Source organism: Megascapheus bottae, chromosome 5 (genome assembly GCF_031878675.1).
Source record: "Megascapheus bottae isolate mThoBot1 chromosome 5, mThoBot2.hap1, whole genome shotgun sequence".
Lineage (NCBI taxonomy): Eukaryota > Metazoa > Chordata > Mammalia > Rodentia > Geomyidae > Megascapheus > Megascapheus bottae.
Window position 1 is genome coordinate 3742943 of NC_143513.1, and position 25466 is coordinate 3768408.

Here is a 25466-nt window from a genome sequence, read left to right on the forward strand (position 1 = left end):
AGCCAGCCCACAGAGGATGTATCTTAGACGACCATGCTCTCACTCTTGGTACTGGGGTGGCCCTCTCTGCACTCTGGCTGTCACTGTCCCGTGTTTGCTGCTCATACATCTTCCCCTTCACAAAGTGACCTTCCAGCATTTGTCAGATGTCCACCCATCTTTCAATAGGACCCCACACAGGAACTTCTTTCTTGAGGCCAGACATGAGAGCTGAGAGGTCTTGTGTCTGGGACGCAAGAATTTAAGACGATTGCCTTCCATAACATTTGGGTCTCCGTCTCCTGTTTCACTGGGAGGTCATGAACTGAATGGAACTGCTCTGAAGGGAAGAAGGGAAAGGAAATCCTCTACATTCATGTCTAGTATCTCATGGAATCTTGCTCCATAGTAAGCCATCAGTGGGAATAAATGAACACATAAATCCATCCATCTGACATGGAAGTCATTTTCTTTGTGGTATATGTTCTCCCAAATTAATCAAAGTAGGATATGAAATAGAAATTGAACAGTCAGGTAATCCCATGTACGGAGACAGTAATTTGGAACCAGAGAATGAGGGATTTGGAGACCTGGAGGATCACACTTTGAGGGAGCCTGGGAAAAAACTGTAGTGAGACCTTGTCTCCATGAAAAAACAAGTTGCGTAGGGTCTTGGATGTCTGCTCTGAGGGTAGAATGTGATCTCAGCCTCCTAAAGCATGGGCCACCAGCCCACACTCCAAATCACACAAAAGGAGACTTTGCACATCCGTTTGGAGGGACAGACCTGGGGACAGCTTGTCTCTGAGCCTCAGGCTTTTCCCAGACTCTTCTTGATGAAGTAGCTCACCAGCTGCTGTGGCCTCTGCTGGTACTCAGCAAGCCCCTCCTGAGGGCTGCTGATCTGGTCCCCCTGCAGGCGGTCCAGGAGGGTGATGCACACCACTGCACCTGCCAAACACAAAGACCATGTCAACCCCAAGTGCCAGATCTCTAGCTTCATTCACAAGAATCAGACCAAGCAGGGAGCAGGGAGCCTCAGCCTGTGCATGCCCTAGGCAAGTCTGCTCTGTCCACTCTGACTCAGGAGAGGATGGGGGATGAAGCAAGCAGGGAAAGCAGCATGGTTTGCTCAGGAACTCTAGAAGCTCTGCCCTTACAAACAGCACCTTGTCCTAGGTCTCACCCACCTCTTTCCTCACTTCCAACAGACAAGTCTCACTAGGCCTGGGGCAGTGGCTTACACCTGTCATCCTAGCTACTTGGGAGATGGAGATGAGGAGAAAAATGGTTCAGAGCCAACAGGGTACAGTTACAAGATCCCATCTCAACCAACAAGTTGTGGGGTTTCTCGGCTACACTCCCAGTTACAAGATAGGTAGAGATGGCAATGCAAAGTGGCCTGGCCAAACTCCAGACTCTATCTGAAATATACATACAGCAAGAAAAAGGACGGGAGCATGGCTCACTTGGCAGTGCCCCTACCTGGCAAGATAAGGCATGAAACTCTGAGTTCATACCTTAGCCTATCACAAGGAAATAAGTTCATGCCTGAGCCAATTCCAAGGCAGGCTCTCACCTGTTCTGTACAGCCTAGAAGGCTAAGGTGATTTGACCAAGGGAATTCTGGGAGGGAAACTGTTCTAGAAGAACTCCACATTCAAAGGCCAGAGAGCACTGAAGGCCAAGCCATTGGCAGGCTCAGGGCACCTTACTGGCCAGCCAGCCAGTATCGAAGCTGTATGATCCCCTTTCCATCGGACATTCACTGCGCTATGTGGAGACTACGGGGAAACCAACGATGCTGTCTAGATCACACAGCGTTTTCCCCAAGGGTGCAAGGGTATCAGCTGGGTGTGACACTGACCTGTGAGCCCAGTGATAAAAACCAAAAGCAAAGGTTGTGGTGGGGTAGGAAGTGGTGGCCTGGACATCAGGATTGGCCAGGAGAGCAGAGATGGAGGAAGAAGGATGCCCAGAGGCCATCCTGTGCCTGCTTACCTCGTAGGCCACACATACTGCACATGGCTGCAAACACTGAAGATTCCATCTCGATGTTTCAGATGCCAGCTGCGTGGGCAGCTTGAAGGTAGGCCTGCTTGTCCTTTTCCGTGTAGGAGCAGAGGGCACCATCCAGGCGGCCTTGTCCTGCAGCACAGACATGGGGACTCTGTATTGTCAGCTGTGACCACATGGAGGCGCTCTGCCCACACCCAGCATGGATGCAGGGGCGGCTCCCCAGCAGCCTGCTCCTAGCATGGCTCCTAGCCACTGCTATCACCACCAGGAAAAGGCTGAGATGGGGTGACAGCCAAGGTGCTGAAAGCCCACCCTGGACATCCTTAGAAGCAGAATCAGGGCAAGGAGGGGCTCTTGAGTCTAGATTTCACACACCCCCACACACACCACGCACCTTCATAGAAGTCCAAAGTGCACATGGTGTTTCCCACCACAGTATTGAACTCGCTCAGGTCTGCAGCATACTTCATTAGCTCCTGCACCAGCTGCTCATCCAGGTTGGTACTTCGAATGACCCGTTTCCCCAGGACAAGCTGCTCAAACTCTGGCTGGAAGCAGGCATCCACTGCCTGCCTGGTAATGACCACGGCGCCAGGCTCCAGACATGGTGAAGAAGCAGATGTTCACAGCTGTGCTGGAGGCTCAGGCAGGGCACAGCACAGATCAGGGAGAAAAGACCAGGATGCATCACAACTCGCAATCCTAACAACTTAGGAGAATGAGATAGGACGATCATCCTGCAAAGCCAGCTGGGGCAGATAACAAACTACAAGTGGAGGTGGGGCTCAAGTAGTAGATTGCCATCCTGAAGAAAATAAAAAGCCAAGTGAGAGTTCAAGGCCCGAGTTCAACCTCCAGTACCAGAACAAAAGTAATTGAATGAATGAATGAATGCTCTTTTAAATGATCAATTTACGTGCAAACCCTGAAGAAAACGTACCAAACCTCTAAGAAGTGTTGGAAATACCCAGGAATCTTTGAACCCCCTTCTCAGAAGTATGTCTTCTAATCCTTACTATTTTCTTCATTGGGGAGTGGCACTGTGGCTCAAGGGTGATAACCTTGAGCTGAAGAGCTCAGGGCCCAGGCCAAGAGTTAAAATCCCATGACCAGCAACAGTAATAAAATTGAATTTACTCTGGTTTCTCTTTAGATTTTGTAAATCTTTCACCTTTTAATATTTTCTTCATTTCCTGGCAATCCACCATGTAGGGAATCATCACTGCTTAGTTCTTGCTTTAGTTCTTTATTAACCCTAGTACTGACACAAAACCAAATGAAGACCAGAGAACCCAGCCCTGAATTGCCCCTCCAATTGTGTGGTCATAGCAGGGAAAAGCCCATAGAGAAGGCACTGGATCTTCATCAGATGCTGATTCTCCTAGGGCCCAGCCTCCAGAAGTGAGAAATAAATGTCTATTATTTATAAGCCATGAGGACTTCGGTTTTTCTAGCAATTCAAATAGAGTTCTTCCTCGAATTATTGTTTGTTTTCATCTTTTGTGCTCAAAGTCGCACTTGAACTCAAGCTCTCACTTGACTCTTCCACTCAAAATTCGTACTCTGCCACTTGATCCACACCCACACATCCCCCTTTTGGCTGGTTAATTGAAAATAAAGAGTCTTACACACATTTGTGTCCAAGCTGGCATCAAATGTAATCCTTAGGATCTCAGCCTTCTGAGTCACTAGAATTATGGGTATGAGCCACCAGCACCCAGCACTCAATTTTGATTTTAATATCATGGTGAGAGGAGATATAATTCCAGAAACCTTTCTCAAGATCCAGGGATATGCCAGTTATTTCCCCTGAATCATTAAAACAAGTCCACATATGATATGAAACATTAAAAACATAGATGAGTGCCAAGACCTTCTACTTTCCATCGAGTCTCACAGCCTTAGTGCCCCGGTAGCTTTGAACCATGATCCTCAGATCTCAGCTTCTTGAGGAGATAGGACTATAGCCATTGTGCCTGGTTTGATTGTCTTTTTTTTTTTTGTGGATCCTGAGGCTTGAATTCTGTACCTGGATGGTGTCCTTGAGCTCTTCTGTCAAGGCTAGCACTCTACCACTTCATCCACAGCACCACTTCTGGTTTTCTGGTGGTTGATTAGAAATAAGAGCCTCTCATGGTCTTTCGTGCCCCAGCTGCCTTTGAACCGTGATCCTCAGATCTCAGCCCCCTGAGTAGCTAGAATTATAGGATCACAGGAAAGAGCCACCAGCACCTGGCCCCATTTTTGCTTTTTGCTCTCACTTGCCCCCTTCACTCAAAACTGGTACTCTGTCACTCGATCCACACCCACACTTCCTCTTTTTTGCTGGTTAATTGAAAATCAAGAGTCCTACAGACATTTCTGCCCAAGTTTCACATGTGAGAATTCATTGGGTCACAGGTGGAATTAAGATTGTTAAACATATACAGACATTCTTTTTAAAAAATATGTTTTTCTCAAGAGCTTAAATATAAGTGACTGTTATTATTTATATATTATGGTTTTCTCTCTTGTGTTGCCCTTTGGTTAATCTCTTATTGTTACATTATCCCACTTTGGTACCTGGTGCATTATATAGATGTTTACTTGTTTATCTGAAATAGCAGGGGAAAAATGAGGTGAGGAGGTGGGGGAAGGAAATGGGGACAAAAACATGAGAAGGGATATCAATGTGTGACAAGTAAAGCACCTGGAGAATATAACTTTAATCCCTCTATACAATGAAATCAAAAATAAATATAAAATAAAAAATACATTTGCCTAAAGAACAAAGCATAACAATCTACACCACCCGTACCTCATATAAGGTATGGTGGGACAAGACTGAAGTAAGTCAGTTTCTATCGCTCTAACACCAAGTCTCTCACTATTGGAGGGTCCTGTGCCATGTTGTGCCTCTGCCAGCAGGACGGCATTATCAAATGCCACCTCTCAAGACTGGGCCATAACCATGAGATCAACTCGAAAGCTTCTCTTTATATCTTACCCAGTGTCTGATCTGTGATCAGAGACACAATACAGCATCTTCAGCAATTTTCTTTTTCATTAAATCCTTCATCTTCTTTGTTGCTGTTATTGTTTTACCATTCCTGAGGCTTGAACTCAGAGCCTGGATGCTGTCCCTGGGTCTCTTTATGCTCAAGGAAAGTACTCTACCACTTGAGCCACAGTGCCACTTGCAGATTTCTCTGAGTAGTTTATTGGACATAAGTGTCTCATGGACTTTGTTATCTGGGCTGGCTTCAAACTACAAGCTTCAGATCCGAGCCTCTTAAGTATCTAGGATTACATGCATAAGCCTACAGTGCCTGGCTACCTTCTTTTGTTTTTAAAAGGAAAACAAAAACACTAAATAGTGTGAACTGTGTGTGTGTGTGTGTGTGTGTGTGTGTGTGTGAGAGAGAGAGAGAGAGAGAGAGAGAGAGAGAGAGAGAGAGAGAGAGAGAGAGAGAGAGAGAGAGAGAGAGGAGTATAAGGCCTGAACTCAAGGCCTGGATGCTGTCCCTGAAATTTTTCACTCGAGGCTAGCTCTCTACTACTTTGGCCACAGCTCTACTTCCAGTCTTGTGCTGTTTAATTGGAGGTACGAGTCACATGGACTTTCCTGTTGCATTGGCTTCACATGAAGTCTTCAGATCTCAGAATCCTGAGTAGCAAGAATTATAGATATACACTCCCCATGTCTACTTGGCAAGTTTTGGGGGCTCATTGGAGGATCTTTCCCTTAGTTTGTAACCTTCTGTCTTTCCTTCCTGGGTTGCTCTGTGGCTTTTTCATTGGGTTCCAAATCTTGCAGGAAAAGGGAAAAGCAAGGGAAATGTGTGGAGGACTGGAGAAAATAAAAGGGGAACCAGATGAGGGACCAAGGGTGAATAAATGCAGCAGTGGCACTCAAGAGACACTGTGTAGAACATGAAAAAAAGGAACCAGGCAAATAAGGCACCAAGTGTGAGCTCCACAAGACACACTTCTGTGTGTGCAAGGAGTGTGTCCTTTCTGGTACCAATCTCTGCACACCAGCCAGGAGGACAGGCTAGACAAACGTGACAGAAGATTCCTATCCATGCTCCATTAACACTCTTCAACAAAGCCAAGGTGGGACTCGATGCTGGGTAGATCAATGATGCCACTATAGGGAGCTCTGTGACCTCCCCAGAGCTAAGGCCCCCTCTATCGTCCTTACCTATCCCCCCAGAAGTGCCGATTCGTATGATGGTGACATTGGAACACCTGGCATGGTAGAGCAGCTTGATGAGCTCGTGCAGCATGATGGAGATGGAGGGAATGCCCATGCCATGCTAAAACCAGAGAAAAATGCCAAAGCTGAGTCCAGGGTGGTACCTTAGTGTATACACACACACATGTCACTCCTTGGCCAGACAAGATGCAAAACACCAGTAATCTCAGCACCCTGGAGGCAGAGGCAGGAGCCTGGGCTACTTAGTGAGATACTATCACACACACACACACACACACACACACACACACACAGATGTCATCCTTCAACAGAAGATAAGCTCTGTGTTCATAGTCAACAAGAAGGACCAGTTCCATATCACCAAATATATAGCAGATAAGCAAGAGATCAAATTAAGGCCATATTCACATACCTTTTTGAGGGGGCAGTACTATGGATTGAACCAGGGGTCTTGCATAGCTAAGCAGAAACTATACTTGTTAAGTCATTTCACTAGCCATTGGTTATAGGTCTTGCCATATGCCTGACCCAGCCTGCACTGTGATCCTCCTATTGGGCTTCCTGGCCTTACAGGTATGACCAACTGCGCACCACCACACTTGGCTACTACTGGTAGATATGTAGTCTTCAAAACTGGGGATGTGGAGCGGGAGGCCGGGGAGAGGTCAGCAAGACTGGTCTGAACTTGAACTGTGACACATCGCTCCCCATCTCCAAGAAGCAAGGACTACATACAGACTTGAGACACTGTGCCCGGCTTCACATGATTTTTGCCACAGTATATTGCTTTAATTACTCTATTTTTTTGGTCAGCTCTTTCTGTGCCTAGGTTATGTATCATATCGTAAAAAGAACTGGTACTGAATTCACATCTGCCATTTTCGCACCTTGAGGTCTCTGTACATCCTCTCTCCCATCTTTCAAAGATGACCATCTCCTTCCTGCAGAATGACCTAGCTACTCCCAGAGGCTGTGTAGCAGAGCCCTAGGGGAAAAGGTCCCCTTTTAAGAATTCCAGCCAGGGGGCTGGGAGTTTAGCCTGGTGGTAGAGTACTTGCCTAGCATGCACAAAAACTGGGGTTCAATTCCTCAGTACCATATATACATTAAAAAAAAAAAAAAAAGCCAGGGGCCGGGAGTTTGGCCTAGTGGTAGAGTGCTTGCCTAGCATGCACGAATACCCGTGTTTGATTCCTCGGTACCACATATATAGAAAAAAGCCAGAAGTGGTGCTGAGGCTCAAGTAGTAGAATGCTAGCCTTGAGAAAGTCCAAGAACAGTGCTCAGGCCCTGAGCCCAAGCCCAAGACTGGCAAAAAAAAAAAAAAAAGCCAGAAACGGTGCTGTGGCTCAAGTCATAGAGCTCTAGCCTTGAGAAAGCCCAAGTGCTCAGGCCCTGAGGTCAAAAAAGCTCCGGAACAGTGCCCAATTCCAGAGTTCAAGTCCCAGGGCTGGTAAAAAAAATTTGTCTCAGCTGGGCAGTAGTGGTTTATACCTGTAACATGAACTACTCAGGAGGCTGAGATCACAGTTCAAAGTTAGTCAGAGCAGGAAGCTCTAACTGGCTTTACTGAATTTCCTGGTGAGATTCAGAAGCTCTGGTCTGGGACTCATTGCTCATTTCGGGGTAACACAAAACAATGCAACTAGCTCTCCACATGCAGAGTTCCAGGCCTCTGCTGCCTTTGTGAGGGCAATTCCAGGCACCATGTGTGCTTGGCCTCCTGCACCATGCCAATGACTGCAGAAAGCCTGGGATTGGGCTGAGAATGGGAAGTCTTCACTCACCTCCAACTCCTCCTGTGACTAGGGTCCCATACCACATCTGCAAAATGAGCCACTGGTCACCTGAGTGCCAAAAGGCCAATTCACCGAAAGACTTGGGGAGGTTTAGGTTACTGTGGGTGGCTCCATCAGAGAAGTAAAAGCTTCAACTTGTGATGTATCGAGCAAGAAAACATTTGAAAAAAAAAATATATATATAGGGGCCGGGAGTTTGGCCTAGTGGTAGAGTGCTTGCCTAGCATGCACGAAGATCCGGGTTCAATTCCTCGGTACCACATACATAGAAAAAAGCTGGAAGTGGTGCTGAGGCTCGAGTGGTAGAGCTCTAGCCTTGAGAAAGTCCAAGGACAGGGTTCGTGCCCTGAGCTCAAGCCCAGGACTGGCAAAATAAATAAATAAATAAATAGATAGATAAATAAATAAATAAGATGGGATATGCTTTAAAAAATATATATATACATACACAAACACACATATACACATATGTGTGTAATAAAAAGAGCAGTAGTTTTAGAGAATCTGAAGATGAAAGAAAGGGATTATTCTTTAAACATGAGATCTCCACAGGCTGGAATGTAATCATTATAGATGATGTTAATGAATGAAGACCCAGAAGCCATGTGCCAGTGGCTCATGCCTGTAATCCTAGACCCTCAAAGAGGATGAGACCTGACGACTGCGGTTTGAAGCCAGCCTTAGGCAGAAAAATCCAAGAGACTCTTTAAACAACGAAGATCTAGAAGTAGAGCTGTGACTCAAATAATACAACATCGGCCTTCAGCAAAACAGAGCACAAGCCCCTGAGTTCAAGCCCCAATAGTGAACAGAAAACAAAACACTAATTAGAGCACCTGGAAAGTTTCCTGGAGTTGGACACCAACACGGTACCTGGAACAGTACTCAACGTTAGAAGTGACCTAGCCCTGGGTCAGCACCTCTGGATGCAACTATAAGTTGGATGGCTTGGCATTCTTCTGATTTGCAATTCCATGCATTAAGTCAGCTTTCCCCATGGGGACTAGAGATTTGCAAAGTTCTATGTGAGCAGGAAAGTATTCATGGCTAACCACAATTCAATGCACATTTCCCAGTAGCTAGAAGACAAGATTGTGAATGTTCCCAAACCAAAAAACAATTTTAAAAAAAGTTACAGATAGGGCCGGGAGTTTGGCCTAGTGGTTAAAGTGCTTGCCTAGCATGCATGAAGACCCGGGTTCGATTCCTCGGTACCACATACATAGAAAAAAGCCAGAAGTGGTGCTGAGGCTCAAGTGGTAGAGCTCTAGCCTTGAGAAAGTCCAAGGACAGTGCTCAGGCCCTGAGCTCAAGCCCAGGACTGGCAAAAAAAAAAAAAAGTTACAGATATACTACCTTGATCCAATCATTATACATTGTAGAATTATACTGTAGTACTACACTGTACCCCATAAATACATACTGTCTTCATGTATCAAGTAAAAATAAACTTAGCTGGGTGCTGGTAGTTCATACCTGTACTCTTTCCTACTTATAAGGCTGACATCTGATGATAGAAGTTTGAAGCCAACGCAGGCAGAAAAGTCTGTGAGATTTATCATCTCCAATTATCCAGAAAAAAGGCTATACGTGAAACTGTGGCTCAAATGGTAGAGCCTCAGTCTTGAGTGGAAAATACAAGCAAGAGCACAAAGCCCTGAGTTTCAAGCCACAGAACTCCCCCCCAACAAATAAATAAATTTAAGAATATTTTTAAGCCTATTAGACTAAATCAACCATAAGGAACTGAAGATTTTGTAGAAAAATATAGACTCAATGCTATACTTTGCGATGTAAGTCCTGAGAGATCATTAAATTAACAAAATATGAATATATATCTTAAATTATCATTGTAATACAAATTGTCTAAATAACTATCCCTGCTTTTCCTGGAATTTTTGTTGTTGTTGATTGTGTGGGGCTTGAACTCTGGACTTAGGCGCTGTCCCTGAGCTCCTCAGCTCAAGGCTACCAACCTACCCCTTGAAGTCACAGCCCCACTTCGCTTTTCTAGTGGTTAATTGGCGATAAGAATCTCACAGGTTTCCTTCCCGGACTGCCTTTGAACCTCAATCCTTAGATCTCAGCCTCCTGAGTAGCCAGGATTATAGGCATGAGGCATCAGTACCAGGCATGTTACTTTCATTCATTCATTTATATTTGAGATGACAGTATCCTAATGTTCCCTAGGTTGGCTCTACACTCCTGGCTCAAGCAATGAGAACCCCAAAGTAACTGGCCCTGCAGTGTAAGTCTTTTGGCTTGATTCAGGAAATTTCCTGTCTGTACAGCTACCATTGTATACCAAAGACATAAAAGATCAAGCAAGTCAATGCAACACTACTTAGTTTCCTTTACCTGTTAGTTCATATACTTGGAAATTTGTAAAAATCTAATAAACACATAATGACAGGTGCCTGCCCCCTCTCTACTACCCTAAGCAGGCCTGTCTGCATCACATAGGAGGTTACTGTACAGCAAATTCCTAGAATTAAAGCCTGGATTTTTACCTTTACATCGCCAAACATAGCTGGGAAGTCGTGTGTGCTGGTGCTGAGGCTGAAATGGTACAGAACATCTTCCTTCATGGTTGCTAGGTTTGGATTGGAAAGCTGAATGAGGCAGTCACTGTCACTGTTAGAAACAAGAAATTGAGTTTAGAGATTGTGGTGATATTGGCTGATTATTATTGTTCCTTGTAAGGCACAATCAGAACCCAGCGATAAGACACTCCTAAGCTGTGAAGGTCTCCACTAGCCCATCTCCTCCCTCTTTTAACTCCTCTTTGCTCTGACAGCCCCTGTTCAAAGGAAACCAGCAAAAGTTCAGAAGATCCCACCACACGACAGACATCACAGTGTTGAATCATCCATACACAGTTGCTGTATATAGCTGGTTGCTATCCAAATCAAGTGCATTTAATACATAAACCTGATGATATTTTGGTGCTACCATTAGCAAACAGGAATAGAAAAAAAATCACCCCTACCACCCAAAGGATAACCTTTCTAGTTCACATAGCTCTAACTCCTTTTTCTTGTCTTATTGCTAGCACTTCTCAGTCGACTGGGAATGGTGAGAGAAGATGTCTCTTCATTTACTTTTTATCGCTGTGGCTTACAATGCATTGCTTTAATAAGAGCTGACAAACTTTAATGTGGCTTATACCTTTACCGGCCATTAAGTTTCTGCCACAAATCATTCCAGTCAGCTATCCACTCAGGAAAGCAACACAAACAATGACTATGTAATCATGCGCTGATGAATTCTAGTTACAAAACCAGGTACCTCAGGTGTAGGCAATTCCATTACCAGCCTGTCAAGCTCCCTGAGAACCAGAGTTGACATGGCTTCATCAACAATGCCTGTCTTCTGATTACCAGAGTCTCTGAAACTTAGTCTCTGAACGCAGAAGAATGAGAGTTTTCTTTATACTCCTCCATCTAACTTTATACGTAGAACTAAAGACCACTCATGAGAAAAGAAAAAGCAGAGAGCAAATGTCTCTGCTGCCTGTGATTGGAAATAAATAATCCAGACTCGGTTTCACTAGACAGTGGTGTGAAAGTGCTAGGCATTCAGTAAAGCAATACTTTGAATTTGAACTTGGATCTTTTCTGAAGGCAATTATACAGACTGCAACCCTTCCTAGCAAGGCTATGCAGCCTCCACAGCTCTTGGTCAAGGACACCATCACAAGGGGAACTCTATGACACTGAACAATCTGCTGTTTGTTAACTTAGACAGAACTGCAGTTTATGATATTTTCAGTCTGCACTACATTTGTGGGAGTGTAACCCAGTCCTAAGTCAAGGAGTACCTGGACTATTACACAAAGTGACTTTCCTCAGAGATCCAGCTCCTTCTCTCCCGAGGATGCTTGTTATCCCCTATGTACATTTTATCACAACCACAACAATGCAAAAGGTGGGTGCTCTGCTCAGGGCTGGAATCCTAGCTACTCGGGAAGCTGAGAATTTAGGATTACAGATTAAAGCCAGCCTGAACAGGAAAGTCCATGAAACTCTCATCACCAATTAACAGTAAACATCCAGTGAAGAGGTGGCTCAAATAATAGGATGCCAGCCTTGAGAAAAAGCTAAAGGGGCAGAACCCAGTCCCTGAGTGCAAGCCCTAGTATTGGCATCAGAGGTCAAGGCTACATTTTATTTTATCTGCAAATATGCAAAACAACACTGAATTGGCTCTGCTCAGTTTTCTAGACTATTTCATCTATTCTTGGGTTATTTCAGTCAGCATTAACAGCAAACGCTAAGGGCCCTTCTTGCTCCTTCTGCCTACATCGAGTTGCTTTCTCTCCTATTTCTCAAGTTTCCCTTCTGACCCTCACCCACCAGAGTGGTGTCCAGATTAATTCAACCATGTTAACATTGTCGAGGCAGCTACAGAATAGAAAGTATAAAAACCTAGAGAGACAGTGGGACCCAGTGGCTCACACCGGTAATTATAGTTCTTGAGATCTGACTATTACAGTTTCAAGTCAGCCAGGGCAGATAAATCTGAGAAACTCTTATCCACAATTAACCAGCAAAAAGTCAGAAGCAGAGGTATGGTTCAAATAATAGAGCACTAACCTTGAGTGAAAAAGCTAAGTGAGGGTACAAGCCACCAAGTGCAGGGCCCAACTCTGGCAAACAAACAGAACTAAAGAGACTAAAGATTTATACAAAGCATGCAGGGTTGGCGACTGCTCCCAGATAAGTGTGAAGAGATACTGCAGCATGAGCTGATGGATTAAAATACCCACAGTGACCACTCCAAACTCATTTTAATAAGGGGTAAGGGAATGGAACATTTGTTTTTAAGGGCCCAAGTCCAAAAGTATATGTTGTTAGGACCAGTCCAGAAAGCTTTTTTGATCTCTAGAGAATTCTGAAATGCTGACCATTATAAAACAACCTGTGCAGAGAATAGTTCTTTTCATGACAACTGGTTTTGATATGGAGGTGGTACTCTAGTTTCTCTCAGAATTTCAGGAACAAAACCCAAAACCAAACAGTTGATGGATGTGCCCGGAAATGGTGCAACAGGATGCCATGAAGACAACTCAGCCACATCTTTCAAAACAGAAAACCTTTCTTCACTGCAAGCACAGAAGAAAACAGTGTAACTATGAGATCACCACAGTTTCTAACTATGCAATTTTGACCCTTACCATAAGGAATTGTACTAGGCTCTCACATACTGTTTTATGTGTGTGTTCCAGTACTGGAGCTTGAACCCAGGGCTTAGGCCCTCTCACCGGCCTTTTTCTGCTCAAGGCTGGCATTCTACCAGTTAAGCCACACCTCCACTTCTGCCTTTTTGCTGCTTAATGGAGATAAGAGTCTCATAGACTTTTCTGCCTGGGCTAGTAACTTCTTGATTATCTACAATTACAGATGTGAGCCTTGGGTGCCCAGCTGTCAAATACTTTTGGAAGGATTTCAAGATGATGAGGCAAGAGACAAAATTTTCCCCATGTATACACAATTTCAGGGAATTTATCTCTATACTCATTTAACAAATATTCACTGAGAATCTCCTATTTAAGCCCCAGAAGCAAGGCAGGGCGCCACCTCACACACCCATCAGAAGTGATGGACAACTAGAGAAGGAAGAAAAGTAAAAAGGTCAATAGACTCAGGTCTAGGTAGGGAATCTAGGAGTACGGGCCAGCATACAGCACATGCATAGCATGCTCAAAGCCCAGTGTGAAGAAGTTCACACCTGTAATCCTAGCTACCTGGGGGAGGGGGGGAGGGAGAGGGTTGTTTCAGTAAAGTGGCTACTCATAGCAGAACACACATATTTAGGCACTGAACTGCCTCATCTTCTGAGACCACAAGTCCTGAAAGTAGAGGGCAGAGGTGCCAAGATCTAAGCTAGAGGTCTTCGGCCTCCAGTTCCTTAATCCCTTAGCCTCTGTCATTTGACTTCAATGAGTTAACATAGGTCAAGTTGTCAGTGAAGCAAATGGCTTAAAGCATTGCAATCTTAAAGACCCTCCATATGTCCAGCCAACAAGGATCAATCCTACTTGTGATGATTTTCAAGTTTCTTTTCTTCAACTTTTGCAGCCGCCATCTCTCCCAGGAAAACCTGAAAGAAAAGCATTGCACAGAATAGTTAAGCCACCAGGATTGTGTGCAGCCAAGCTAATACCTAAAACATTCATACAGTTGGACACCAGTGGCTCACACCTGTAATTCTAGCTACTCAGGAGGCTGAGACCCGTGTGGGCTGTGATTGAAAGCCAGCTTGGGGAAAGAAGGTCTGTGAAACTTTTATCTCCAATTAATCACTAAAAATCCTGAAGTGGACCTGTGGCTCAAATAATACATGCCAGCCTTGAGGGGAAAAGCTAAGGAAGACTGTACTGAGTCCTTGAGTTCCAGCTCTAATACCGGAAGGAGGAAAAGGGAAGGAAGAAGAGAAAGAGGGAAAGAAATAGAGACAGAAAGAAAAAAAAGGAAGATAGAAGAGAAGAGAAAAGACAAGATCACTCATCGTAGGCCAAAGCTTTGTTCCTGGATCTCAGCCAATAGTCCCATAATCCAGTTCACCCCTTGTATCTCACCGCTGTCTTAACGTCAGAAAGTCCTATTGAGTGAGTTTGATTTTTAATAGTTATGAATCATATTATGTTGGCCATTTTCAGTAAATTCTGAAAACCAGAGAAATGATCGTTGTTTGGGTCCAGAGGAAAATTTCCCTAGCAATCACTACTCGCCTATCTTCATCTGGTTCTTGATACTCCTGGCACTTGTAAAACACTTCTCTGAACATGTCAGCCATTAAAACCCTGCCAGGGGAACTTTCAAAAGCAGAGTTTGTTGTAATTGTTGTTGTGGCAGTGCTGAGGATTGAGCCCAGGCCTCACCCTGCTAGGCAGCTGTTCTCTCTCTGGACTACATCCCCAGCCTGAGAATAACTTCTAGAAGCACAGCCCTTCATCCTGTAACATCAGGGAACAACAGCCAAGCACAGCGCAGAGAAAGACCATTTATGATCACTCAGAAGAGCAAAAGAAGCAGCTTTTGCTACTGTTGAGGGAAGGAGGGTACTGGAGGCAGTGGGTGGGGGCAGAGGCCCTGTGCTGACCCTCAAGAAAGTGTCCCGACCTGGAGTTTGGCCTACTGGTAGAGTGCTTGTCTAGCATGCACGAAGACCAGGGTTCGATTACTCAGTACCACATAATATAGAAAAAGGCTAGAAATGGTGCTATGGCTCCAGTGGTAGAGCCCTAGCCTTGAGAAAGCCCAAGGACAGTGCTCAGGCTCTGAGTTCAAGGCCCATAACTTGCAAAAAAGAAAAGAAAGTGACCAAAGTTGTACCTTCAAGCTTTCTCCATTACCCACTGATCAGATGCACAGAGACTCTGGCTCCCAGGAACCATTATGCAGTCCACATGGTCAGATGGACTGGGTGTCTCTATGTCCTGCCACTCCTATGGCTGAGACTTGGGCTACACAAACTGGTCTCTGTTAGTGATCGCTGAGCTGATTTCTCGCCACTCCCTGCCCTACCTTCGAAACCCGTCATGCAGCTAGCGCCAGGCCAAAATTTACTAGCATTTTAACAGGTGAGGGCCTTGAGCAAACACCACCTGCTCTCTTGCTAGTTTCCTCCCTACCTCTAATCTGTGGCCCCGCCATTTTGCACATTACCTCTGTCAGTTACTTTCCTACCAATCTCCACCAGATACAACCAGCATTCTCATCGATCACTACACATCTCCTAATCTGTGAGTGAGAGAGGGCATCACTAGCTTTGGCTGGTGTTCCCCCCAAACTGCCTGTGCTGGTGTTGAGCCATCTCTGTCAATTTCTATTCACTGAGAAAAGAAGGGTTTGGGAACTCTGGAGAGTGATAGTCTGAAGGGATCCCCAAGACAGACAGGTGGTCAGAGAAGCTAATTTCTTGGTCCTGGCCTCAAGGCTGCTGGTGCTTTCCTGAGTCTACTTCCTCCTTCCCTTGGTATTCATAGGACTTGAAGGCTTCTCCTTCTGACCTTCCTCCCTTTATCTCAGCCCTGTGCTTAGCCATACTTTATTATTATTATTATTATTATCTTGCCAGTCCTGGGGTTTGAACTCAGGACCTGGGCACTGTCCCTGAGCTTCTCTTGTTCAAGGCTAACCCTCTACCACTTGAGCCATAGTACCATTTTGGGCTTTTTCTGTGTATGTGGTACTGCGGTATGGAACCCAGGGCTTCATGCATGCTAGGCAAGCACTCTACCACATTCCCAGCCCCAGACAGGCTTTATTTAACAACTTCACAGGCAAGGACAGTTGAAGACTTCTGAAATCTTGGTTGAAAAAGGACGAAGGGTGACTACGTGCACTGGAGGAGGTAGGGATGATGGTCTGGCTTTACCGGTGGGGGCTTTTAAGAAATATAAAAACCAGAGGAAAGAGAAGAAAGATGTCACCTCTTAGGCCAACTGGAGCCTCAAGGGATGACAACCGTGAACTGATTAACACACCCAGTGAACTCACCTATCCCCAGAGGCTACCTGGTACTCTCTGAGTTCATAGTCCAGGTAGAATAGGGCCAGTAGTGTAAGAACCCTCTTGTGCAAGCGAGAATGAGGTAGTAACAAGAGCCCTGCCTACCTGTCCATTTGCAAGCTGAGAATATGCTGCTCAGGAAAAACAAATATCCACTGCCCCCCCCCCGACCTTTAAAGTCTTGATTTTTCTGAGCACTCGCTTCTCGTGCTTGTAATATTAGCTACTCAGGAAACTGAGGTCTAAGAGTCTCAGTTCAAAGGCATACCAATCTAAAAGATTCTTACCTCCATTTTTAACCAGCAAAAAGCTTAAAGTGGAGCTGGGGTGCAAGTGATAGAGAGCTAGCCTTGGGAAGAAAAAGCTTAGGTACAGTTCCCTGGTCCTTTAATTCAGTATTGCCATAGGCCTGCACATGCATGTACACCCACACACACACCAGTGGGATCTTAGCATGTTGTCGTGAAGGAGGAATGGACCCTTCATGATTCCTGCCTAGAAACCAGACTGGAAAAGAGATGGTGGGGGTGGCAGAGCTAAGGTCTAGTACAAGGAGATGAAAATGTAACTATACTTTGGGCCTTACTTGAAATTCTGATTCAAATTATACTTTCAACCAGGTACTGGGGGCTCATGCCTGCAATCCTTGCTATTCAAGAGGCTGAGATCTGAGGATCCACAGTTCCAGCCCAGCCAGGATAGGAAAGTCTGTGAGACTCTTCTGTCTAATTAACAACCAGAGAACCAGAAGTGGGCAATGGCTCAAAAGGGTAGAGGGTTTAGCTTTGAGAAAGACAAAAACAAAGGCTGAGTTCAAGCCTCAAGGTTGAGCAAAATAAACAAATAAAATCAATGACACAATAGATAAATAAATAACATTTCCAATTGCTTTGCCAAAAACACCAAGCTTGAAGCCCCTTATGACAAAACTAAACTAAAACTAATGAGGTTTGAGGTGACTCTACAAATGGAAAACCACGAACTGTCACCATGGAAAGATCTTATTCCATAACAAGCCCTTGGTACCTACCTAGCATCCACCCAGATGTCAGATTACCTGGCAGACTGAAACCTTAGTATCTTCTCTTGGTTTATCTCTTCAAGGCTATCACTTTTGAATGTCACACAGCTGAGCAACATATTATTAGCTTCCCACTGGCTTAATGAAGAAGACATCCCTGATAATGTGGGTTATAATCACAGTTGCCTGGCTTTCTTCAAAAACTTCTGAAGGCTACTTAGCTTAAAATACTGGTTCTTGACTGGAAGTGATGGCTATGGGATGGATAGTGAAAGCTGGTAGAAAAGCCTTGAAATCCCCATCTCATTCTAACCGTTTGCCCACTGACCTGTGAAGCAGATCCTATTCAGTAGTATATGTAGACACATTGATCATTTTGTACAATATTTCATGTCAGTTTTTTTTTTTTTGCCACTTCTGGGACTCTAGGCAACTCTGGGCCTGGGCACTTTCCTTAGACTTTCTCAAGGCTAGCACTCTACCACTTGAGCCACAGCACCATTTTCTCTGTATGTGATACCAAGGAATGAACCCAGGGCTTTGTGCCTGCTAGGCAAGCACTGCTACTAGGCCATGCTCCCAGACCCTGACACTATTGCCTGTTGGAGCTACTCTGTTTCTTCTACCACACCCTGAGCTTTCTGAACAGTTAAGTTCTCACAAGCCCCGGCCAAACCAGGAAGTCAGGAAATTACATACAACTATGAGTAATTCAGCAATTCCCTAGTTAAAGCATTGTTCGTGTGCAAACCTCAAGGCAGCATGCTTGTGCACAAGAAGGAACATCTTTGGAAACCATGTACATGACCACTGGACAATCACCAAACTAATTAGCCTATGCTGACACTCAATTACAATGAGCAGTAACTTTTGAACAATAAGCTGCAGGCTAATCTTTCTATGGGCAAACTCAAATCCCAATAAAGAGCTGAACCCCAATGGCTAGCAACAATAAACCTGGCTAATCAGGAGACTGAGATATGAGAAACTCAGTTAAAATCCAACCTAGACAGAAAACTCTTATCTCCAATTAACCACCAAAAGGCCAGAAGTGGAGCTGTGACTTGTGACTGAAGTAAATCGGTGAAAGAGGAAGAAAGGAAGAGAGTTTGTCACTGGTGGCTCACACCTGTAAACCTAGCTACTCAAGAACCTGAGATCTGAGGAACAGGATTCAAAGCCAGCCCAGGCACAGAAGTCTGTGAGACTCTAATCTCCAATTAACATTACACGAAAAACACAAAAGTGATGCTGTGGCTCAAGTGGTAGAATGCTAGCCTTGAGCTGAAGAGCTCAGGGACAGAACCCAGGCCCCAAGTTCAAGACCCACAACTGACCAAAAAAAAAGAGGAAGGGTGGAGGATAGGAAGGAAGAGCAGGTATCAGTGTTTCCTTTTATGGCATAGAAAAACTTGGAAGTTTCACTTTCTGTTTTTTATTTGGCTTGCATTTTATACTTTTTTTTTTGCCAGTCCTGGAGCTTGAACTCAGAACCTGGGCACTGTCCTTGGGTTTTTTGTTTTTTTTTTCTGTGGGTAATGGGGCTTGAATTGGGCCTGGGCACTGTCCCTGAGCTCTAAAGCTCAAGACTACCGCCCAGTCTTGAACCAAGCCCCACTTGCTGTTTTCTAGAGGTTAATTGGAGATAAGAGATTCAGCTCTTTTTGTGCCTGGACTGGCTTTGAACCATCATCCTCAGATCTTAGCCTCCTGAGTAGTGAGGATTACAGGAGTGAGCCATCGTGCTGCCTGGCTTTTTGTTTTTTGTTGTTTTGCCAGTCCTGGGCTTGAGCTCAGGGACTGAGCACAGTCCTTGGGTTTTCTCAAGGCTAGAACCCTACTATTTGAGCCACAACACCACTTCGGCTTTTTCTATGTATGTGGTACCAAGGAATCAAACCCAGGTTTTTGTGAATGCTTGGCAAGCATGCTACCTCTAGTCCAAATTCACAGCCCTGTCCTTGAGCAAGCTTGCTTGCTTGCTTTTCTGTGGGTCATGGGGCTTGAACTGGACGCTGTCACTGAGCTTTTCAGCTCAAGGCTACCACTCTACCCTTTGAGCCACAGCCCCACTTCCAACTTTTTCTGTATATATGGTATGGAGGAATTGAAACCAGGACTTAATGCATGTTAGGAAAGCACTCTATCACTAGGCCACATTCCTGGCCCTAAGGCTTTTTAATTCAACCACTTCAGCTTTTTTGAGGGGAGGAGGGGGTTTACTGCAGGTGAATCTTACAGACTTTGATGCCTTGAGCTGCCTTCAAACCACTGTCCTCAGATCTCAGTCTACTGAGTAACTAAGATTACGGGGAGAAAGAGAGGCAGAGAAGGGTTGCAAAATCCTTGTGAGGGGGGACCTGCTAGCATGAAGGGGGGTGTTGAACTCGCCCCCCCACCTGAGTGAGAAGCACCTGTGGACTCTGGGCGACCTGGTCCTGAACTGTGCACCCACCACGGAGTGCAACACCAGCCAGCTCATCCGCTCCCCTGAAGCTGTACCCAGCCCAGCCCCGCACCACCTCCCCGGCCCTGCACCACCTCCCCGACCACGCACCACCCAGCCCGGCCCCGCACCACCTCCCCGACCACGCACCACCTCCCCGACCACGCACCACCCAGCCCGGCCCCGCACCACCTCCCCGGCCCCGCACCACCTCCCCGACCACGCACCACCCAGCCCGGCCCCGCACCACCCAGCCCGACCCCGCTCCACCCTCCCGGGCCCCGCTCCCAGCACATCCTCCACTCCAGCTCCATCTGGTGAACTTGAACCACAGCTCACTTACAGCCAACCGGCGCCTTGTCCGGGCCAGCGACAGGCCGGGATGTCCGCACTAAAGGCTGGGCCCGAGCCCCGACCGCTCACCGCTCAGACCTGGCCGCCGCCCGCGGGGGGATCTGCTACACCGCACGTCCGCACCAGGACGCGCCGCGGGAACTGGCTCCGGGGGCGAGGCAGGGGCGAGGCAGGGGCGGCGCGGGGGTCCGGAGGGGCGGGGCCCGGGCCTGGCGGGGCGGCGCCGGGGTCCCGAGAGGCGGCGCCCGGGTCCGGAGGGGCGGTGCGTGGAGCCGGGTGGTTCCGCCCGGAGCCGCGCGCGGTCACCGCAAGACCGGAATCTCCGATCCCAGCCCGGCGCCCCGCCCGGCCCGGTGACCCCGCCCGAGGACAGTCACCCCGCGCAGACTGGGGCCCGGCCCCACCCCGGCGGCCTGCGGGCTCCGCTGACCGCGCCCGGCCCGCCCCGCAGGACGCGCCCGCCCCACCTCCGGTCCCCGGACACCCCCGGAAAGGTTGCTGGAGTGCTGTGCGCCGCTGGTTTCCTCTCCCAGGTCAGGTGGGCTGTTCTGCCACCCCGTTACTCACGGAACCACCGGTACTTCGGGGGACAGCGTGCCCGCAGGTCCTACCCACGGAAAACTGGTCTGGACCGTGTTCTTTTGCTTCCCAAGGTCACCCGCCACTGACCGGGCCCCAGGCTGTCCCTCTGTCTTGTCTGTCCGGCTTGTCCTGTCTGACTCTCTGGAGGTGGCCTTCTCAGGGGGGGACCCGCACAAAGGGAGGACAGTGTGAACGGATTAGGAACGCGAGGCTGGACCATGGTCAGTCGTGGGTCAGTTTCTAGATTCTCCTTCCTGACCCTGGAAGTTCCCCAGTCGTTGGAAGAAACTCAGGAGAGAGCTTGTAGGATAAGGGGAAGTGACTCAGTCAGTCACCTACCATGCCAAACTGTCCCTCCAGCCCTGAGGGGCACCACCCGCTCCACCCCCCCCCCCCCACACACACCCGGGGCCTTCCCAGCACCTGCTTCCTCTCTCTGGTTTCCTTTGCCAGCTTTCCTAGCTGGCATTGGCCTGAGGACAACCAAGAAGTCGAAGAAAGAAGCAGGCAGCCTGGGGAGCTGCCAGGTGCAAACTTACTTGCTTTGCTCTTGATCTGGGGTTCTGAGAATAGCCTTTCAGCCTCTAGCTGCCTATAGCGATTGTGTGTGTGTGTGTGTGTGTGTGTGTGTGTGTGTGTGTGTGTGTGTGTGTGTGTGTGTGTGTGTCTTGCAGAGGAGGAGGGGGGGGATGTCCTGAGGCCCTGGACACTGTCCCTGACCTTTTTCCCTCAAGGCTGGCACTCTTACCACCTGAACCAGAGATCTACTTCCCAACTTTTGCTAGTTAATTGGAGATAAAAGTGGTAGGATCATTCTGCCTTGTGCTGATTTTGAGCATGGATCCTCGGATCTTAACCTCCCAAGAAGCTAGGATTACAGGTATAAGCTGTCACCAACTGGCCTAAAGGATTTGTTTTTCCCCTAAGAAGCTGCAAGTGAATTCTGGAGTGAAACAAGATCAAGATTTATTTGTCAGGTAAAATTTTGCAGATATACCTGGGCACTGGTGGCTCACACCTGTAATCCTAGCTACTCAGGAAGCTGAGATCTGAGGATCATGGCTCAAAGCCATGCAGGACAGCAAAGTCTCCAATTAAGCACCAAAAAAATGAGAAGTGGCACTGTGGCTCAAAATAGTAAAGCACCAACCTAGAGCAAAAGAGCTCAGGGACAGCACCTAGGCCCTGAATTCCTGCCCCCCCCAAAAAAAATTGTTTTCAGATGTCACAAACAAGAAATGTATTTTATCAGGCCATTTTTATGCCTCACCTGAAAATCCTACACTGTCTTAACTTCCAGAGAGATCAAAGTCAGATCACTGAGGCTGCCACTCTGCCTGGTTAGGCCCAAGCTCTGACACACACGGAGGGCAAGAGCCCTCCAGGCCCATCCAAGCCTGGTCACATCGGGAAATAACACTCCCTTGCAAGTTAGGTAAAAACAGCCCCAGAACTAGGCTGGGTAGCAAGATAAGGCAATGGGGAAATTATACTATTTTTACCAAGCATCTAAAGGGCAAGACTCAGAAATTAAAGCCTGGAAAAAGTACAACCAATCTTATTTCCTTTTTGATGTAAAATTGCAAGGATAGAGACTTTGAGGAGCCATCTAAATCTACCTTTTCCTTTGAAATGTTAAGGGGAATAAAGAAGGAGGAATTTGTAGATTCTTTAGGTAAGAGAATAAAGAGGCTACACTGATTGGCAAAAGAAAGCCTTCAAGGTGACTTGTTTGTTGGTTAGGCCTCCGCCACCAATAATTAGACAAGATATAAAGTATTAGTTCTCAGTCTAGTGCTGGTGGGTTATGCCTGTATTCCTAGAAGGCTAAACTGAGGGTGAAGGCCAGCTTGAGAAAGAAGAGTCTGTGAGGCTCTCCAATTAACTAACAAAAAGGAAGAAGTAGAGCTTTGGCTCAAGTGGCAGAGTGCCAGCCCTGAGCAAACAGATAAATAGGTAGATAGATAGATAGATAGATAGATAGATAGATAGATAGATAGATAGATTAAATGGGGCCCTGAGTTGAAGTCACAGAACTGGCACAAAACAAAACAAAAACAAGCAAGCAAACAAACAAAACTCTATGCTTCCTTCCTGGATTCCAAGAGAGTTGAAAACTGATTGTAAAGGAAATAGCTTAAAGACAGGAAAATACAGCTTCTAGTTACTTTGTTGGCCCAGGCAAATAGTGCTTTTTAGAAAAGAAATTTTTGTTGTTTATTAACTTTTAGCAAAGGTACTTCCTAAGTGCCTGACACAGCTGAGCCACCCAGGACAGAGCACCCACCAAGCCACAGAGACTTACTACTCTGGAGGTTTCTTCCCTCATTCAGGAAATAACTGCTCCCTGGGAACTCTTCCCTAAACCAGAGCTGAGATAATGAGCCAGCAGCCTCTGCTCTGGCTAGGATTGCTTAATAATGAAGCATCTTTCATCCCCTTGCCCTAATTCTCTATTTCAATGTAAAGCTCAAGTTTGAACCTGGGAAAATGGGCTGACATGCTCCCTTAGCTTCTACCTAAAATTTTCTCTGTGCTTCACCAAGATTGTCTATTTAGTATCTTGGGGCAAGTGTCTGGACCTAACCTGTGCATTCCTATAGTTAAGCCTAGGGCTTAAGATCCAGGGTTCACCCTCAACTACTTTTCACCCTTTGCTGACCCAGGCTCTTCCTTTACTTCAGCTTTCCACATACTCTTCTACTGGAGTGTTTTTATCCTAAATACTCTCTCAAGCTAAAAGTCTTCATGACTTCAGGAAAAATGGGAGTTCATTTCCTAAGGGAACTTTTCCTTGTGTGAGGACACTGGTGTCCTTCGGTGATCTAAGACCTTGACAAGTTCCCACAGCCCTGAGCTCAGCCTTCTGTTCTACTAGAGGGAGACAATGCTGTTACAAAGGATAGTTATGGTCAGATAGGGCTTTACTTTTTCCTGGGTCCTGAAATTAGGGCCTCACATTCGTAGCTTGGCTTTTTAACTCTAGCATTTCCACTTCTGGCTTTTTGCTAGTTAATTGAGGATAAAAGTCTTGGAGAGTTGTCTCTCCAGACTAGCTTCAAACTAGGATCCTCAGATCGCAGCCTCCTCAGCATGTAAGATTTCAAGCATGATCCACTAGTGTCCAGTTCAGATTGCTATAAGGTGGTAAAACAGAGAAGCCACATTTTTTTTTTTGCCAGTCCTAGGCTTAGGTTCAGGGCCTAAGCACTGTCCTTGGATTTTTTCAAGGCTGGAGCTCTCCTTGTACTCCACTTCTGGAGGTAGAGCCAGCACTACTTCTGGCTTTTTTCTTATGTATATGGTACCGAGGAATTGAACCCCGGTCTTCGTGCATGCAAGGCATACACTCTACTACTAGGCCAAACTCCCAGCTGGAAGCCACATTTTGAGAAGTCAAATCTTGGAGTCTTTATTAAAAGGCCAGTAACTGCACGGTGGACTTCTGTTTCAAAAAACCAGCAGCCAGTAAATGCACTTAACATTTAGGAAACTGAACCATAAAGGTCAGAAGTAAAAGAAAGAACAACAATACCAACAAATCAATTCGGCTCCAGTGGAGAGCTTAAGTGGGACGTCATGGTGACTACAGAAGGAGCCAGGAGACAGGACAGGAACATGGAGACACATGGCATTGTGAAATGCTGGTCTAGGCCTAAATAGGGTCAGGTCAGGGGGCAGGTTCACAGGAAACTCCAGGTTTAGTAACGTCTCAGCCATGTGCCTGCCCTGCCTCCAGGAACTCAAGTATGCCTGGAGGTAGAGGGCTTCACCTTTCCCCACCATGAAGACAAGATTCCAGACTTTACCATGCACTATGTGGCCAAGATGGCACTGGCCAGACTCGATCACACTATTTCAAGATGTGATGTTTAAAATGTTATCAGTGAGTTCTTGTCAAATTACACCTTCCCCGTCACTCAGTCCTAATATAGATTAATTCAATCTTACATCTGTATTGTCATAGATATTCCTGGAAGGTATGGTGAGATAAACTACCATTCAGGGATAAGTGCTGAAAGCCAGCTAAGGAAAAAGTATTTGATGAGGGCATTGATGGTCAATGAGAAAGTCATACCAGGTCCTCTCAGCACTCTCTGCCTCCTGGTCTTCTTCTCCGCACACACCAAGTATCCACAAAGCACTCTTACTGAAGTTTTGCTGACTATGCAAATGCCTTTTCCTTCCTCATTAGGTACAACTTGAAGGTCATCTCCAAGAGTTATCTTCCCTGCTCCTAAGAATAGCCACTGCTCATCCTTGAAACTAGTTCATGGTGCCATGTCAAAATTGTACAACATGAAGTTATAAGAAGTAAAGCACATCAAGGTTTTGGGGGGTTTTTTGGTTAGGTTTTATTTGTTTTTGGTCCTGGTCCCAGGGCTTGAACTCAGGGTCTGAGTGCTGTCCCCAAGCTTCTTTGGCTCCATGCTGGTGCTCTACCACTTGAGCCACAAAATCACTAACAGGCTTTTTCTGAGTAGTTTATTGGAGATGAGTATCTCACAGTCTTTATTGCCCAGGCTGGCTTTGAACAACCAACCATAGATCT

General features: G+C 46.3%; 1 protein-coding gene, 1 long non-coding RNA gene and 1 pseudogene across 10 annotated transcripts in view; 1 reads left to right on the forward strand and 2 right to left on the reverse strand.

Moving 5' to 3' along the window:
• The window catches only part of LOC150062747 (ral guanine nucleotide dissociation stimulator-like), a 156785-nt gene that overhangs the window by 47496 nt on the left and 83823 nt on the right, over positions 1 to 25466 (forward strand). The window lies entirely within an intron of this gene.
• LOC150062749 (uridine phosphorylase 1-like) lies at positions 45 to 7113 on the reverse strand (annotated as a pseudogene). The gene is made up of 5 exons (XR_016535476.1): positions 7084 to 7113; positions 6182 to 6296; positions 2393 to 2620; positions 1981 to 2127; positions 45 to 930 (listed from the first exon to the last, which is right to left on the reverse strand). The product of XR_016535476.1 is annotated as a uridine phosphorylase 1-like (transcript).
• LOC150062750 (uncharacterized) lies at positions 10510 to 20518 on the reverse strand. Its single transcript, XR_016535484.1, has 3 exons — positions 20322 to 20518; positions 14036 to 14097; positions 10510 to 10629 (listed from the first exon to the last, which is right to left on the reverse strand). It is a non-coding gene; the product is annotated as an uncharacterized LOC150062750 (long non-coding RNA).